Source organism: Mandrillus leucophaeus, unplaced genomic scaffold (assembly GCF_000951045.1).
Source record: "Mandrillus leucophaeus isolate KB7577 unplaced genomic scaffold, Mleu.le_1.0 Scaffold57, whole genome shotgun sequence".
Taxonomy (NCBI): Eukaryota; Metazoa; Chordata; class Mammalia; order Primates; family Cercopithecidae; genus Mandrillus; species Mandrillus leucophaeus.
The window spans coordinates 4,096,689-4,114,653 of record NW_012106141.1 but is presented as its reverse complement, the minus strand read 5'-3'; positions in this window follow the sequence as shown (position 1 = coordinate 4,114,653).

The window sequence follows — 17,965 nt, the reverse complement described above, 5'->3', positions numbered from 1 at the left end:
TTTTGGAATTTTCAGCTTTTCTGCTCTGGTTTCTCCCCATCTTTGTGATTTTATCTACCTTTGATCTTTGCTGTTGTTGGCCTACCGATGGGGTTTTGGTGTAGATGACCTTTTTGTTGATGTTGATGCTATTCCTTTCTGTTTGTTAGTTTTCCTTCTAACAGTCAGTTCCCTCAGCTGCAGGTCTGTTGGAGTTTGCTGGAGTTCCACTCCAGACACTCTTTGCCTGAGTATCACCAGGAGAGGCTGCATAACAGCAAATATTGCTGCCTGATATTTCCTCTGGAAGCTTCGTCCCAGAGGGGCAGCCTCCTATATGAGGTGTCTGTTGGCCCCTTCTGGGAGATGTCTCCCATTTAGGCTACACGGGGGTCAGGGACCCACTTGAGGAGGCAATCTGTCCATTCTCAGATCTCCAACATCGTGCCAGGAGAACCACTGCTCTCTTCAGAGCTGTCAGACAGGGACGTTTAAGTCTGCAGAAAAGGACGTTGTCTGCTGCCTTTTGTTCAGCTGTGCCCTGCCCATAGAGGTGGAGTCTAGAGGCAGTAGGCCTTGTTAAGCTGTGGTGGGCTCTGCCCATTTCGAGCTTCCCAGTCGCTTTGTTTACCTACTCAAGCCTCAGCAATGGCAGACCTACCTCCCCCAGCCAGGCTGCCGTCTTGCAGACGGATCTCAGGCTGCTGCGCTAGCAGTGAGCAAGGCTCAGTGGGCATGGGAGCTACCAAGCCAGGCACAGGAGAGAATCACCTTGTCTGCCAGTTGCTAAGACCTTAGGAATAGCACAGTGTTTGAGCGGGAGTGTCCCATTTTTCCAGGTAGTCTGTCACGGCTTCCCTTGGCTAGGAAAGGGAAATCCCCCAACCCCTTATGCTTCCCAGGTGAGGCAATGTCCCGCCCTGCTTTGGCTCACCCTCCCTGGGCTGCAACCACTGTCCAACTAGTCCCAATGAGATGAACCAGGTACCTCAGCTGGAAATGCAGAAATCACCCATCTTCTGTGTCTATCCTGCTGGGAGCTGCAGACCGGAGCTGTTCCTATTTGGCCGTCTTGGAACACCCTCCTCTAGTTTGGGGTCTTAAGTTTCAAATCCATTTTGTATTGATTTTTGTGTATGGTGAAAGAAAAGATAGGAGACCAACTTTATTATATTGCATATGGATATCCAGTGTTTCTGACACTATTTGTTGAAGAGTCTATTTTTCCTCGTTGTGTGTTCTTGGCATCTTTGTCAAAGACTGTGTGTACATGGTGATATGATTTGGATCTGTACTCCCACCCAAATCTCATGTTCAATTGTAATCCCCAATGTTGGAGGTGGGGCCTGGTGGGAGGTGATTGGATCATGGGGGCTGTTTCTCATAAATGGTTTAGCACCAACCCCTCAGTGCTGTTCTTGTGACAGTGAGTGAGTGATCATGAGATCTGGCTGTTTAAAAGTGTGTATCACCTCCCCACTCTTTCTTCCTCCTGCTCTGACCATGTGAAGATGCCTGCTCTGGCTTTGCCTTCTGCTATTAGTAGAAGCTCCCTGAAGCTTTCCCAGAAGCAGATGCTACCATACTTCCTGTAGAGCCTGTGTAACTAGAGCAAATTAAACCTCTTTTCTTAGAAATTCCCCTGTGTTAGATATTTCTTTACAGCAATGCGAGAATGAACTGAAACATGTGGCTTTGATTGTGGGCTCCCTATTCCGCTAGTCTGTTTGTCCTTATGCCACTACAATGCTGTTTTAATAACTATTATATATCTTTTTAGTATATTTTGAAATTAGGTAGAGTATTGCTTTCATCTTTGTTCTTTTGCTCAAGGTTGCTTTTTTTAATTCGGTACTTTTTTGATTCCATATGAATTTTATTGTTTATTTCTCTATTTTTATTAAAAAATGCCATTGGAATTTTGATGGGGATAACATTCACTCTGTAGGTAACTTTAGGTAATATGGACATCTTAACAATATTAAGTCTTCCAATCCATGAACATGAGGTGTGTTTCCATTTACTTGTGTTTTCTTTAATTTCTTTTATTGATATTTTAAAATTTCCAGTATAAAAGTTTTTCATTTCCTTGGTTACATTTATCCCTAAGTATTGTATTCTTCTTGATGCTATTATAAATGAGGTTGTTTTCTTAATTTCCTTTTAGGATTCTTTGTTGTTAGTACATAGATACACAACTGGTTTTGTGTGATTTTGTATCCTGCAATTTAACTGAATCATTTATTAGTTCTAACAGTTTTTTTTCTTAGATCTTTAAAGATTTTGTACAAATAAGACACTGCCATCTGCAAACAAAGATAATTTTACCTTTGTTTTTTCTATTTTCTTATCTTTGTCTTTCTTTTTCTTGCCTAATTGCTCTGGCCAGAACTTCCAGTAATATGTTGAATAGAATTGCAGAATGGGAATCTTTGTGTTGTACCTGGTCTTACAGGAAAAGTTTTCAGTTTTTTCATCATTAAGTTGTTAGCTATGGGCTTTTCATATACAGTCTTTATTATATTGAAGTAAGTTCCTTCTACATTTAGTCTGTCCCAAGTGTGTTTTAATCATGAAAATGTGTTGAATTTTGTCAAATGCTTTTTCTGCATCTACCGAGGTGATCTTGTGGTTTTTATGCTTCATTCTGTTCATTTGGTATATAACATTAGTTGATTTGCATATATTGAACCATTCTTGCATCCGAGGGATAAATCTCACTTGGTTGTGGCGGATGATCCTTTCAATGTGCTAATATTTTGTTGAAGATTTTTGTATCTGTGTTCATCAGAAATATTGGCCTGTAGTTTTCTTTTCTTGTAGTGTCTTTGTCTGGAGGCTTTGTATCAACAGGGTAATGCTGGCCTCATAAAGTAAGTTTGGAAGTATTTTCTCTTCACTTTTTTGGAAGACTTTAAGAAGAATTAGTACTATTTTTTTCTTTAAATGTTTAGCAGAATTTGCCAGCGAAGTCACCTGGTCCTGAGCTTTTCTTTGTCGGGAGGTTCTTGATTGTTGACTCAATCTCCTTGTTCATTATTTGTCTGCTCAAGTTTTCTATTTCTTTGTACTTCAGTTTTGGTAAATTTTATGTTTCTGGGAATTTATCCATTTCTTCTAGAATTTGTTGGCATGTAATTTTTCCAATGACAATAGAATGAAACTAGAAATCAACGATAGAAAGAAAGTTGGAAAATTTACAAACGTGGGAATTAAAGAAAACACTCTTGAATAACAATTGGGTCAAAAAAGAAATCCAAAGGGAAATTGGAAAATACCATGAGGCTAATGAAAATAAAAATACAACATACCAAAACCTATTGATAGAGGAGTTAAGAGGAAATTATTTAGGCCGATAGTGAAGGAGTCTACGGTAAGGTTTTCCTTTTAATGAAAAGAAGTCCCTAAATCATTTTCTTTTCTAACAAACAGCAGCCTGTAAAGTTGATCTGCAGATATAGTCAAGCAAGCTAGAAGCTTGCACAGGCAAATGTCAGCAGTTGTGCCAATAGGAAGAAACTACCTGGGAACATGGTGGCTCCATCTTCTCTCGACTTTGCCAGCCACATGTACAGTAAGGAGCAGACAAGATGGCATCGGGCCAAGTAGAAAGCCCATTTACCTAATAAGATTAGGGTGGGGTGACCAGCCTTCCTTGCTCACTATGTAATCATCACACCTAGTCAAACCAATCTGTGGGCCCTATGTAAATCAGACACCACCTCCTCAAGCCTGCCTATAAAATCTGATGTGGTCCACTGCTTTTCCCTTTTCAGACACCTCTCTCTCACAAAGAGGAAGAGAGTTGCTTTCCTCTCTCCTTTCTTCTACTTATTAAACTTTCTGCTCCTTAACCCACCCACATGTGTTTATGTCCTTAATCCTCTTGGTGCAAGAAGAGGAACCCAGGGTATTTACCCCAGACAATGATGCCGCTTTACTGGGAGTGGCAACAAGAGCAATATTCAGAAGAAAGTTTATAGATTAAAAACACCAAATTAAGAAAGAAGAGGGCTGGGCACAGTGACTCATGCCTGTAATCCCAGCACTTTGGCAGGCTGAGGCGGGCAGATTGCCTAAGGTCTGGAGTTTGAGACCAGCCTGGATAACATGGTGAAACCCTGTCTCCACTAAAAATATAAAAAAATTAGCCGGTTGTGGTGGCACACATCTGTAGTCCCAGCTACTTGGGAGACTGAGGCAAGAGAATCATTTCAACTGGGAGGTAGAGGTTGCAGTAAGCCAAGATTGCACCATTGCACTCCAGCCTGGGCAACAAGAGCGAGACTCTGTCTCAAGAAAGAAGAAAGATGTCAAAGATATCCTATATATAACCTAACTTTATACCTCAAGGAACTAGGAAAAGAACAAACTAAGGCCAAAATTAGCAGAAGGACGGAACTAACAAATAATAGAGCAGAAGTAAATAAAATAGAGAATAGAAAATCAACAGAAAAAAAAAATCAACAAAACTGAGAGTTAGTTTTTCAAAAAGATAAACGAAATTGATAAATCCTTAGCTAGACTTACTAAAAAAAAGGAGAGAGAGAGAGAGAGAACTCAAGTAAATAAAGTTAGACATGAAACAGGAGGCATTACAACTGATCTCATAAATAAAATAGATCATAGGAGAATCTTATGAACAATCACCTTCATTTTTGTATATTTTTGCTGAATATAGAATCCTGGCCTGGCAGGTTTAAAAAATTTTTTCTTGGCCAGGCGCGGTGGCTCACGCCTCTAATCCCAGCACTCTGGGAGGCCAAGCAGGCGGATCATGAGGTCGGGAGATCGAGACCATCCTGGTTAGCATGGTGAAACCCCGTCTCTATGAAAAATACAAAAACAAAATTAGTTGGGTGTGGTGGCGGACGCCTGTAGTCCCAGCTACGCGGGAGGCTGAGGTGGGAGAACGGTGTGAACTCAGGAGGTGGAGGTTGCAGTGAGCTGAGATTGCGCCATTGCACTCTAGCATGGGTGACAGAGTGGGACTCCATCTAAAAAAAAAAAAATTTCTTTTACATCACTTCAAATTATTGTTCCACCTGTCTGCTGACCTATATGGTTTCTGATGAGTTGTCAGTTGTTAATCATATCATTCATTGTTTCTCTTTCTATAATACGCCTTTTCTCTTGTTACTTGTAACATATGCATTTTAACTTTAGCTTTCTACAGGTTGACAACAATGTGCCTTGTCATGGGCTTCACTTTCATGCTTCTTGGTATTTATTTGGCATATTGAATCTGTAAATTTTGTCAGTCATAATAATTGAGAAACATTCATGTTCACATGATGATACATAAACTATTAATTGAATGAATTATTTTATTGGAGTAAATTCCTAGGAGTGGTATTGCTTTATGAAAGATATATACATTTTTAAAGATTAAAGTACAATATAGCAAATCAATCCCCATAAAGACTGTACTAATGTATTCTTACACAGTGTATACAGTAAACTAAATAATGGCCCCCAAAGTTGTCAGGTCCTAATCTTTGAAACCTATAAATGTTACCTTATTTGGAAAAAAGGTCTTTGCAGATGTGATTGAATTAATGATCCTGAGATGGAGAGTTTGGCCTGGATTGTCTAGGTGGGTCCTAAATGCAATCACAAGTGAGAGGCAGATGGAAATGCAAACAGTTAGAAGAAGAGAAGGCAATGTGACCATAGAGACAGAGACTGGAGTAATGTGGCCACAAACAAAGGAATGCTGGCAACCACCAGAAGCTGGAAAAGGAAAGACATGAGTTCTCCCTAGAGCTGAGTTTGCTCCCTAGAGATACTTTGTCCCTGGCAAAAACCTTGGTTTTGGAACAGTGATATTGATTTTAGATATCTGGCCTCTAGAACTGTGAGAAAATAAATATCTATTGTTTTAGGCCACCAAGTTTCTAGTAGTTTGTTACAGAAGCCACAGGAAACTAATACTGTATATGAGAATGAGTAGCTTTTGCTATCCCTGTGGAAATCATTTACAGTCTTTAGAGATAAATGGAACTTTTTTTCTATTTTATGGGTCTTTGAATGTGGAAAAACTCTGTGCTTTCTTCATATTTCTTGGCTATTTCAGATCTTTGGTTTTGAGGTCTACTGATGAAATGGATAATTTAAACTTACTCATTTCTTTTTAAATGAAATACTGTTTTCACAATTCTCACTCTGATATAGGAATCTAGTAAGGACAGTATAAAAGTAAGAGATTTGACTCAAGTTACTTATGTTCTATGTACATTGTTCTGTCATTTTTATCAGTCTTTATACAGGTGGTGGTGCCATTTCAATCATAAGGAGGTTTCTGGAAAGAAGTGTTTCCTCTTTCTTGTGGTGTGAATTTAAATTTCTGAAAGGTGTTAAAATACTTCTTAAGAATTTTGTATCTATTTTCATCCTCTGAACATTTTGAGAACTCATTTGAGCATAAAAGAACTAAATCATTTAAAGATAGTTTAAAAAAACCATTTTCTGATTCTAGATCCTTGAGGAATCGCCACACTGTTTTCCACCATGGTTGAACTAGTTTACAGTCCCACCAACAGTGTAAAAGTGTTCCTATTTCTCCACATCTTCTCCAGCACCTATTGTTTCCTGATTTTTTAATGATTGCCATTCTAACTGGTGTGAGATGGTATCTCATTGTGGTTTTGATTTGCATTTCTCTGATGGTGAGTGATGATGAGCATTTTTTCATGTGTCTGTTGGCTGTGTGAATGTCTTCTTTTGAGAAGTGTCTGTTCATATCCTTTGCCCACTTTTTGATGGGGTTGTTTGTTTTTTTCTTGTAAATTTGATTGAGTTCTTTATAGGTTCTGGATATTAGCACTTTGTCAGATGAGTAGATTGCAAAAATTTTCTCCCCTTCTGTAGGTTGCCTGTTCACTCTGATGTTAGTTTCTTTTGCTGTGCAGAAGCTCTTTAGTTTAATGAGATCCCATTTGTCAATTTTGGCTTTTGTTGCCATTGCTTTTGGTGTTTTAGACTTGAAGTCCTTGCCCATGCCTATGTCCTGAATGGTATTACCTAGGTTTTCTTCTAGGGTTTTCCAGCCATCCCATTACTGGGGATATACCCAAAGGATTATAAGTCATGCTGCTCTAAAGACACATGCACATGTATGTTTATTGCGGCACAATTCACAATAGCAAAGACTTGGAATCAACCCAAATGTCCATCAGTGACAGACTGGATTAAGAAAATGTGGCACATATATACCATGGAATACTATGCAGCCATAAAAAAGGATGAGTTCGTGTCCTTTGTAGGGACACGGATGCAGCTGGAAACCATCATTCTCAGCAAACAATCACAAGAACAGAAAACCAAACACCACATGTTCTCACTCATAGGTGGGAATTGAACAATGAGATCACTTGGACACAGGAAGGGGAACATCACACACTGGGTCCTATTGTGGGGAGGGGTGGGGAAGGATAGCATTAGGAGATATACCTAATGTAAATGACAAGTTAATGGGTGCAGCACACCAACATGGCTCATGTATACATATGTAACAAACCTGCATGTTGTGCACACGTACCCTAGAACTTAAAGTATAATAAACAAAACAAAACAAAACAAAACAAAAAACCATTTTCCAGTGGAAAATAGTGAATCATTTCTCTCACATTTCCTTTTTTTCTGTCACACACACATACACAGTACACAAAGACACACACGTAACCCCATGTATTAGTCCATTCTCATGCTGCTATGAAGAAATACCTGAGACTGGGTAATTAATAAAGAAAAGAGGTTTAATTAACTCACAGTTCCACATGACTGGATAGGCCTCAGGAAACTTACAATCATGGCAGAAGCCACCTTCTTTACAGGGTGGCAGGACACAGAATAAGTGCTAGCAGGGGAAATGCCAGATGCTTCTAAAACCATCAGATCTGGTGAGAACTCACTGTCATGAGAACAGCATGGGAGAAACCGCCCCCATGATTCAATTACCTCCCATCGGGTCCCTCCCATGACACATGAGGATTATGAGGATCACAATTCAAGATGAGCTTTAGGTGGGACATAGCCAACCATATTACCCCACATATACATAAATGGGATCACATGCTGTGCACTTTAAGAATGTAGTATTTTGCTTTAAAATGTAGTATTTTCTTTTTATGCTTGGCTTCTTCCTCTGCCTCCCCTCCCCTCCACCTTCTTGTTTCTCATCACTAACCTTCCCACCCAGGGAACCCAAGCTAACAACATGATATATATCCTCTCATGTTCTCAATGGGCACCTAATTATATAGTCACATACAAACATGGTTTCTAGGTCATTGATAAAAATAGAATTATATTATTAAGTATACTTTCTGTATTCTTTTAAGGTTTATTTAACAGCAGTCATGGGCATTCCTCTAAGTATATTGGTTTAATTCAAATTCATGCTTTTTAATAGAGGTGTGATAGTCCTTAGTGTGGCTTGACCATAGTTTATTTAATCCGTTATTGAAAGGCACCATTACTTTCTAGTACTTTGCTACCTCAAACAGTGCTATTGTAAACATTCTTGTGACTATATTTTTGTGTATTTTGTTTCTTCCATACAAATATTTGTAGAGAAACTATTTCTCTATAGTTTGGGTTCATCTTTTCTTTTACATCTGGGTTTCTGTCTTTAATATAAAAGTCTTCCACACCTTCTAGATTATATAGGAAGACCCCAAGATTTATGAGTTTTATTTTTTATATTTTAGTCTTTATCTAAAATTCCACCTGTATTTTGTTTCAGATGGATAGTCAATTTTGTCTGTACCATTTAAACCATCCGTCCTTTCCTAGCTGAATTGAAATAAAATTTCTAATGTATCTCTATATATAATATATCTGTAGATCTATATTTATACCCATCATATTTTATATATAATATTTTGTGTGTGTGTGTGTGTGTGTGTGTTTAATCTTTATATTTAGAGGACTTACAGGGACCTGGCTCTGGAGTCTCTATTTGTTACACTGATATCCCAGTATATATTCTAGTGTCATTATGATATGATTTTGATGATGGTAGAAGTGAAGTAAGTTGCAGCATCTAGTAAGACAAGTCATCCTTCATTGTTCTTCTTCATATTTTTCTTAGTTAATTCTGGGGGGTATTTTCACCTTAGGTCTAAGTTTTAAGATGAATGGATCTATTTCTTAAAAGTATCTCATCTCAGTTTTAATTGCATTGAATTTGTATATTTATTGTGGCAGTCTTTTGTTTTTTAAGTCTTCTCATTCAATAATATAATAGTTTTGTCCATTTGTTCAGAAAGATATTGACTTTTATGTATTTATATGGTATCTAAGTCTTTACTAAATTCTCTCATTACTTTCAATGAGTAGTTTAGTAGAGTCTCTTGGATTTTCAAGGCATAATCCTATAAGTAAAACATATTATTTCTTGTTTTCTAATATTCCTACCTATTATTTTATTTTCTTGCTCTGTTGTATTCTCTCAAACTCCAGCATTACTATTAAACACTAAAGATGATAACAAGTATCTCAGTCTAGTTCCCAACTTTAATTAAAATGCATTTAGTGTTTCATAATTTAGGATATTTTTCAGTCATTGGTAAATCATCTTTATTATACTTAAGGCATTGGTTTGCATTCTATTTGTATGTAGCTTTCATGTCAGTGATGACTGCCTTATTTTATCAAATGCTTGCAAATATTGATATAATCATATGTTTTTTCCCCTTTATTTAATGATATGTTGCATTCCTGGAATATGCCTTAGTTGATTATATGGAATTAATATCTTTTGGTTAATCATTGAATTTCATTGCTAATATGTTATTTACCAATTTTAATCCTTATTCATAAATTGTATTACTCTACAATTCTCTGTTGTTTTTGATTTGGAATCATGCTCAGTTGTTTTAAAATATGACTTGATGAAATTTTTTTATTCTATGAATTGTGATAATTTACATCACACTAGAACAAACTCTTCTTTATCTAGCTGAATTTAGCTGTCAATCCCTCTAGTCCTGGTAACTTTTAAAATAACCTTTTAATAATAAATATACTATTTTGTATAGTAGTTAATTTAAATTTTTTACTTTATCTTATGATAGTTTTGATAATTTATATTTTGTTATAACATAATTTTATAGCTTCAAATGAAGGCATTTAATGCTATATGTATTCCTTTTACTGTGTCCAGTGGATTTTTGGCTATAGGTGTTCCAGCCTTGTTATCTAGATAACTTTTAATCTCACTTTTGATTTATTCTTTGACACAAGGCATTATATAGGTATGTGCTTCTTAATCTCCAAATATTGAATATAACTTTACTCTCTGCTTCGTAATTCATTTTCAGTATTATTGGGTAATGATCAGAGTAAGTGGCTTATATATGATCTACTTTAAAACATTTGTTAAAAAAATATTTTCTTAAAAGGTTTGAAAATCAAGTATGGAGTCAGATTTTATGAATGAAAATATTCATTCAACAAATGTTCTTTGAACTCAACTCCATGCCAGGCTCTTTTCTTTTTCTTTCTTTTATTTTGACAGAGCCTCGCTCTGTTGTCCAGGCTGGAGTACAGTGGCATGATCTCAGCTCACTGCAAGCTCTACCTCCTGGGTTCATGCCATTCTTCTGCCTCAGCCTCCCGAGTAGCTGGGACTACAGGTGCCCGCCACCACGCCTAGCTAATTATTTTTGTATTTTAGTAGAAACAGGGTTTCACCATGTTAGCCAAGATAGTCTCAATCTCCTGACCTTGTGATCTGCCCGCCTCGGCCTCCCAAAGTGCTGGGATTACAGGCGTGAGCCACCATGCTCGGACCATGCCAGGCTCTTTTCAAAGTGCTGGTGATATAGCAGTGAAGAGCACAAACATATACCTCACCTCATGGAGTTTACATTTTAAGGAAGTTACAGTATTCTACTGAGAAAGAAATATATGATCAAATTTATTTTTTAATTCAATTCCCCCATGTTTATACTTATTTTTTGCATATAACTACATCTACTCAACTCTAAAAAGCTTTTCACTGTTTTTCTTGTTCATCAAGCTCTACTTTATTTGTAATATTTTTGCTTTATATTTTAGGTGCTTTGTTTTTTGATGACTACTGATTTATAACTGCTAGAGACTCTTCATAAATTATACTTTTAATAATTATGTGATATCCCCTATATTAGATTGAGTCTCTATATTAAGTCTGCTCCCATGCTGCTAACAAAGACATACCTGAGACTGTGTAATTTATTTAAAATAAGAAGTTTAATGGACTCAGTTCCACATGGCTGGGGAGGCCTCACAATTATGGCAGAAGATGAAGAAGGAGCAAAGGCACATCTTACATGGCAGCAGGGAAGAGGACATGTGCAGGGGAATTGCCCTTTATGAAACCATCAGATCTCATGAGACTTATTCACTATCATTAGAGCAGCACAGAAAAAAACCACTCTCATGATTCAATTACCTCTCACCGGGTACCTCACACAACACATGGGGATTATGGGAACTACAATTTCAGATGAGATTTGGGTGGAGACACAGCCAAACCATAGTATTCCACCCCAGCCCCTCCCAAATCTCATGTCCTCAAATTTTAAAACCAATCTTGCCTTCCCAGCAGTCCCCCAGTCTTAACCTATTTCAGAATTAACTCAAAATTCCATGTCCAAAGTCTCATCTGAGACAAGGCAAGTCCGTTCTGCCTATGTGCCTATAAAATAAAAAAAGCAAGTTAGTTACTTCCTAGATACAATGGAGGTACAGGAATTGGGTAAACACAGCCATTTTGAATGAGAGAAATTGGCCAAAACAAAGAGGCTACAAGCATCATGCAAATCCAAAATCCAACAGAGCACTCAAATCTTAAAGCTCCAAAATCATCTCCTTTGACTCCATGTCTCACATCCAGGTAATACTGATGTAAGAAGTGGGCTCCCATGGCCTTGGGCAGCTCTGCCTCTGTGGTTCTGAGGGTACAGCCCCCTTCCTGGCTGCTTTCACAGGCTGGCATTCAGTGCTTGGGGCTTTTCCAGGTGCCCAGTGCAAACTGTCAGTGGATCTACCATTCTGGAGTCTGGAGGATGGTGGCCCACTTCTCACAGTTCCACTCAGTGGTGCCCTAGTGGGGACTCTGTGTGGGGGCCCCAACCCCATGTTTCCCTTCCACAGTGCCTTAGCAGAGGTTCTCCATGAGGACCCGAATTCTACAGCAAACTTTTGCCTGGACATCCAGGCATTTCCATACATCCTCTGAAATCCAGGCAGAAGTTCCCAAACCTCAATTCTCGACTTCTGTGCACCTGCAGGCTCAACACCGTGTGGAAGCTGCCAAGGCTTGGGGCTTGCACCCTCTGAAGCCACAGCCTGAGCCATATCTTGGCCCCTTTTAGCCATGGCTGGGGTAGGTAGGATGCAGGACACCAAGTTCCTAGGCTACACACAGCAGCAGGGGTGCCTGGGCCCAGCCCAGGAAACCATTTTTTCCTCCTGGGCCACTAGGCCTGTGATGGAAAGGGCTGCCCCAAAGGTCCCTGACATGCCCTGGAGACATTTTCCCCATTGTCTTGGTGATTAACATTTGGTGGCTTGTTACTTATGCAAATTTCTGCAGCAGGCTTGAATTTCTCCCCAGAAAATGGGTTTTTCTTTTCTACTGCATTGTCAGGCAGCAAATTTTCCAAACTTTTATGCTCTGCTTGCACTTGAATGCTTTGTTGCTTAGAAATTTCTTCTACCAGATACCCTAAATCATCTTTCTCAAGTTCAAAGTTTTGCAGATCTCTAGGGCAAGGGCAAAATTCTGCCAGCCTCTTTGCTAAAGCATGACAAGAGTCTCCTTTGGTCCAGTTCACAACAAGTTGCTCATCTCCATTTGAGACCACCTCAGCCTGGAGTTTATCGTCACTGTCAGCATGTTGGTCAAAGCCATTCAACAAGTCTCTAGGAAGTCCCTATTTTTTCCACATCTCCCTGTCTTCTTCTTAGCCCTCTAAAAGGTTCCAACCTCTTCCTGTTACCCAATTCCAAAGTTGCTTCCACATTTTCAGGTATCTTTACAGCTATGCCCCACTACCTGGTACCAACTTACTACATTAGTTTGTTCTTGTGCTGCTAATAAAGACATACCTGAGACTGGGTAATTTATAAGGAAAAAGAAGTTTAATGGACTCAGTTCCACATGGTTAGGGAGGCCTCACAATCATGGTGGAAAGCAATGGAGGAACAAAGGCATGTCTTACTTGGCGGCAGGCAAGAGGGCATGTGCAGGGGAGCTGCCTTTTATAAAACCATCAGATCCCTTTCACTGTCATGAGAACAGCACAAGAAAAACCTGCCCCCATGATTCAGTTACCTCCCACTGAGTCCCTCCCATGACATCTGGGGATGATGGGAGCTACAATTCAAGATGAGATTTGTGTGGGGACACAGCCAAATCATAGCCTTGCTAATACTAACATTGCTGCTGCTGCTTTTGCCTTTGTGTGTCTGCATTGGTCTAGTATAAAGTGATTTTTAACCTTTATTTTTTTATTTTAGTTAGGTAAATGTTTCAGGGTTTTGCTCTCTACCTTATTATTATAGTCTCTTTTTTCATATGAGAGTGCAGTTCTCTCATATTTAGTATTACAACTACATAGTTGATTTTATTCCTCTTATGCATTATTTATTTATTCAACAAACACATGTCAAGTGCCTATAAAGTGTCAAATGTACTAGGGGTTCAGCAATGAACAAAACAGATGTAATCCCTAACTCATGACATTTATATTGAGAGGTTAAAAATACTAAATAAAATAAGTAAGTAAAATATTGAGTATATAAGAAGATGATAAAGTTTATATAGAAAAATAAAATAGGCTAAGGTTATGGGCAATGTTGGGGGGTTAAAATTTAAGCAAGGTGGGCAGAGTAAGCCCTCACAGAGAAAATGACTCTTAAGAATAGAAGGGAATGAGAAAGTGAGCTGATTGGGCATGTGAGATGATAGTTTTGTAGGCAGAAGGAATGGCCATTGTGCAAGGTTTTAGTGTATCTGGCATGTTCAAGGCTATCAAGAAGGCTAATACGGGAAGTTTACTGGAGAAGATGGTGAAAGAAAGACAATGAGGTTAGAGAGAAGCTTGATAATCATTTAAAAGACTTTAATGCTGGTTTTGATTTTTTTAATTTAGTCTCATTTATTGAGGTATACATTGATATATAATGAAATCTACACTGATGAGTTTTCATAGATTTATATAATCTGTAACTGCCACTATTATCAAGATACAGAAAATTATCATTACCCAGTAAATTCCTTGTGCCCTTCTTAGTCAATAATCAGCCCTCATCCCTGACTCCAGGCAACCACTGATCTTCTTTCTGTCAGTAATGATTAGATTTGTCTTTTCCAGACTTCCGTAAAAATGGAATTATACTCTTTCCTTTGGTGTCCGGCTTCTGTTGCTCAACATAATGTTTTTGAAATTCACCCATGTTGTAGTGTCTGTCAGGAGTTTTTTTCCTTTTTATTGCTGAATAACATTCCATTGAAAGAATATACCTCAATTTAATTAGCTACTCACCTGGTGATGGACATTTGGGCAGTTTCTAATTTTTGACTATTATAAATAAAGTTGTTGTGAACATCCATCTGCAAGTCTTTGTTTGGACATCTGTTTTCATTTGTCTTTCATTCAGGATAAATACTTCTGTGGCTTGAATGATGGTGTTCCCTCCCAATTCATGTTGGCAGTGAATCTCCAATGCAACAGTATTACGAGGTGCAGACTTTGAGAGGTTATTAAATCATGAGTGTTCTACACTAATGCATGGAATTAGCACCCTTATAAAAGGGATTGAGGTTGAAAGGAGCATTTTTTTAGTCCTTCTCTCCTTTCTGCCATGTGAGGACACAATTTTTGTCCCCTCCAGAGAATACAGCACAAAGCATCATGTTGGAAGCAGAGAACAGCCCACACCCAACAACAAACTTGCTGGTTTTTCTATCTTGGACTTCCCAGCCTCCAGAACTCTGATACATTTCTGTTCTTTATAAATTACCCAGTGTGTGGTGTTTTGTTGTAGCAGCACAAGAAGACTGAGACACATATTTCTAGGAGTGGAATGGCTGGATCATATAGTAAGAGAATGTTCAACTTTATAAGAGAGGATCAAACTGTTTTCCAAGATGACCGACCTATTTTATTTTTCCACCAGCAGTGTTGGAGAGTTCCCATTACTTCATATCCTCATCAACACTTGCTATTGTCAGGCTTTTAAATTTTGGTCATTCTAACAGATATGGAGTGGTATCTCATTATGGTGTTAATGTGCATTTCCCTGATAACTCATGACGTTAAAAACCTCTTCATGTTCTTATTACCTATAAGCATGTCTTTTTTTTTGTACAGATTCTGTTCACAACCTTTGCCTATTCTTTTTATTGGTTTCTTTGGCTTTTCTTCTCTTTCTTTTCCTTTTTTTTTTTTTTTTTTGAGAGGATCTTGCTCTGTTGCCCAGGCTGGACTGCAGTGGTGTGATCGTGACTCACTGCAGCCTCAACCTCCTGGGCTCGATTGATCTTCCCACCTCAGCCTTCTAAGTAGCTGTGGCTACAGGTGCATGGCACCATACCCTGCTAATTTTTTTTTTTTTTGGAAGAGATGGAGTTTCACCATGCTACCCAAGCTGGTCCCAAAATCCTGGGCTCAAGTCATCCACCTACCCTGGTCTCTGAAAATGTTTGGATTATAGATGTGAGCCACTGTGCCTGGCTGTTTGGCTTTTTTTTTTTTTTTTAATTGAATTGTAAGAATCCCTCCTTATTAAATTGTAGGAATCCTGATGTATTCTATACATAAGTCCTTTGTCTTGTGTGTATGTATGCTTATATATATACTTATATACTCATACATATATACTAATAATAGTTAACTATACCCAATATCAAAATAAATCATATGTAACACTACAATAATGTGTAACAGTATATCAATTTTCAAAAAATGCTAACACTTGTTTGGAGTTTTTTTTTTTTTTTGAGAAGACGGAGTCTTGCTTTGTCACCAGGCTGGAGTGCAGTGGTACAATCTCGGCTCACTGCAACTTCCACCTCCCTCCCGGTTCAAGCGATTCTCCTGCCTCAGCCTCCTGAGTAGCTGGGACTACAGGCGCATGCCACCATGCCCAGCCAATTTTTGTATTTTTAGTAGAGACCATTATGGCCAAGATGGTCTCGCTCTCTTGACCTCGTGATCTGCCTGCCTTGGCCTCCCAAAGTGGTGGGATTACAGGCATGAGTCACCGCACCTGGGCTGGAGTTGTATTTTTAAAATAAACAGTTTAAGGGTCAGGACCGTAGAGTGTATGAGGTATACCACTTTAACACTGAAATTCCAGATAGAAGGTTACTGTGTAGCACTCACTGATCTAAATATTTTGTAACTCACTGTGCAGAAGTGTTATTGCAAATTCTTTAATTTTAAATTATATCATTAACTCTCCACTGGTTGCAAACTGAACAGCTTAATTTTACTTGGCACATTTCTTCCATTCTTTTTGGCTTGCTGAAAACACAGAGCCTGGTGAACATATTAAACCTATAGATGTTACATACTGCTTCACAATTCAGACGGTTATTAACAATCCTTCTCTCAGCTCTTCAGCTCAATTCATCCAGAATTACCCTGATTATCTATCTAGCATGACCGTCTGAATTCTCATAAGGATGAAGATACATGTCAGGGGATTAAAAAGATGCAGTTTGCAGTTTAGCTTCCTGGGGGCAATAGGAAGATCTATTTTCCCAACAGTGACTTAATTCCGTCATAATATCTCCTTTACCTATAGGGAGAGCAATGGTGTATTTCTTTGTGCTCAGCTTAGCCTGCCAGCTGAGTACTTCTCTTTTTCCTCCTCTACACCCTCCTTCCTGTGTCTCTCTAGTGTCCAGATACCAGAAACCAACCTTTCTATTTCCTGTGAGTTAGGAAATATTATCACAGCCAGGATATTATTGAAAAATTAAATTTAACAAATAAACGTTCAGTGAAGTTTTAAATACAAATCAGGCACATCGCTAGAATTTGCTTTTAACCGCACACCTTCTAAGAAATTATATTTTTACTCCCAGCAAATTACCTAGGAGAAAAAAATGACAAGAGTAATCTATTTTTTTCACAGCTGGTCGGTTGGCCAGAGTTTCTCATCAAGGAGTACATGCTGTTTGCTCCCCAGATGGACAGCCTGGATGAGCTACAAATCCACAGAGCCTGGGACACAAGGTGGAAATTACACTGCCAGTACTTTTAATCTTGCACAGCTCTGCACACTTGAAATTGCAAGTGGCCCATTTCCAAATGAGCATCTATTGGGACAATATCCTATATCTTGTCAGAATGAGTCCCATTAAATCCTCAGCTGGAATTAGACCAAAAACTTGTAATAATTACAGGAAACTTATTAAAAAGTTGAAGCCCTAGACTGTGACAGTGAAAACACTCAAGCGACATTAACAGTAATTGAAATTTCTGTGAGTTTTTCTTTTTCAATCAGTTGTTGATGGCTAAGCAAAGAACACCCAAATGAGAACGTGTGAAACCAAAACACCCAGCTTCTCAGGGGTGTAATGGTCTTTTGTTTCATTATAAAATGTAGTGTTAGAATGGAAGTGAAGTGCTCATTCTCGGCCTGGGGCACCTGCCAAACCCATGTCCCCGCTCCCAGAAGGAGCTGTAGTCATCATTATCAGGGACGAATGACCCAGCCTCTCCCCAGTAGTGTGTCCCCACTTTCCTCTCTCATCTGCTATTCTACCTTCAACATTCACTGCCTCCCCTACTAAGTTCTGAGAGTCAGAGACAAGAGTAATAAAGAAATGATTTTGAAACCTGGCCTGCAAATATTTTGGTAGTACCTTTCAGAGTTCTTTTCAAAAGTTGAAAATATTGGCCGGGCACGGTGGCTCATGCCTGTAATCCCAGAACTTTGGGAGGCTGAGAGGGGCAGATCACGAGGTCAGGAGATCAAG